We start from the raw sequence: 1341 nt of genomic DNA on the forward strand, positions 1-1341 counted from the left end.
GGGCGTGCTGTTTTTCAAACAAAAAAACCCCCTCAAATGTTTTTATTTAAATTTTTTTTTTTATTTTTTTTTTGATTTGCATTTTTAAAATTTTTGGGTATTATTGTTGATAAAGATGTTGATATAGATAATGCGAATAAAAATTGTAAAAGTGATAATGATGATGATGGCAATGATAATATTAGTAATGATAATGATGATGTGATGTTGATAATGGCGATAATAATAGTAAAGATATTTAAAGGAAGGGGAAAGTAACAAGAAAAGCAAAGTGGGGGCCAATAACAAAATTGATTGAAATTCAATAATGAAGATAAAAAATAAGGGAATTATAATATAAACAATGAAAAAATTTAAGATAATAACTATGTGTGTGGGTTCCCAAATTTTTACACGATTTCATTTCCACGTGGTTCATCAGAGAATTATTATGATGATGATCTCGATACTGGTGATTGGAGACAGAGAAGGAAGGGATGGTAGTTAATTGTTTATTATTTTTGTTTACGATCGGTTTCCCTCGCAACCCAGCGCACTTTGGAGAATATTCCTTTCGCCTTAACCCAGCGTTCTCTATCGAAATATCCCATAACCCTGCTCTCTACTGCTGACGCTTTGCCGTAACCCAGCGCCCTCTGCCGCCGACGCTGCGCCGTATCCCCGATCCCCTGCGCTCCGCCATGACCCAGCGCTCTCTGCCGCCGACGCTGCGCCGTATCCCCGATCCCCTGCGCTCCGCCATGACCCAGCGCTCTCTGCCGCCGACGCTGCGCCGTATCCCCGATCCCCTGCGCTCCGCCATGACCCAGCGCTCTCTGCCGCCGCCCCGCCCGATCGTCATCTGTCCGCGCCGATGCCTATCTCCCAGCGAGCGCCACTTTCGAGGGGGCATCTTCGCGACGGCGGCCGGATTTCGCCCGAGAGCCAGGCGGGTTATCTGCGTGACCTTTGGCCGCCTCCCTTACGCGCCCGGCTCCCCCTCCCCCTTACCCTTATCCCCTTTATCTCTCCTCGTACCCCTTCACTCCCCCTCCCCCCCCTCTTTCCCCGTCCAAAGGCCTGGTGATGGCGACGTAGCGGCGGGTTTCGTGACCTCGCCTTCGCCCTCGCTCTCGGGTCACCTGGGCGGTGGGGCGAGGTCAAACGGCGTGACCTAACTTTTCCCTTCATCGGGTTTTTCCACCCTCCTCCTCTCAGGTCCTCTCCCTCCCTCCCCCCCCCCCCCCGCCCTCTTGTCTCGTCGCCACCCTCTTTTTCCCTTCCCCTCATATCCTCATTTCCCCTCCCTCCCTTTCCTCTCCTCCCCCTCCCCCTCCCCCTACCCCTCCTAAACAACCCCCC

This window comes from Penaeus vannamei, chromosome 25, assembly GCF_042767895.1.
Source record: "Penaeus vannamei isolate JL-2024 chromosome 25, ASM4276789v1, whole genome shotgun sequence".
Taxonomy (NCBI): Eukaryota; Metazoa; Arthropoda; class Malacostraca; order Decapoda; family Penaeidae; genus Penaeus; species Penaeus vannamei.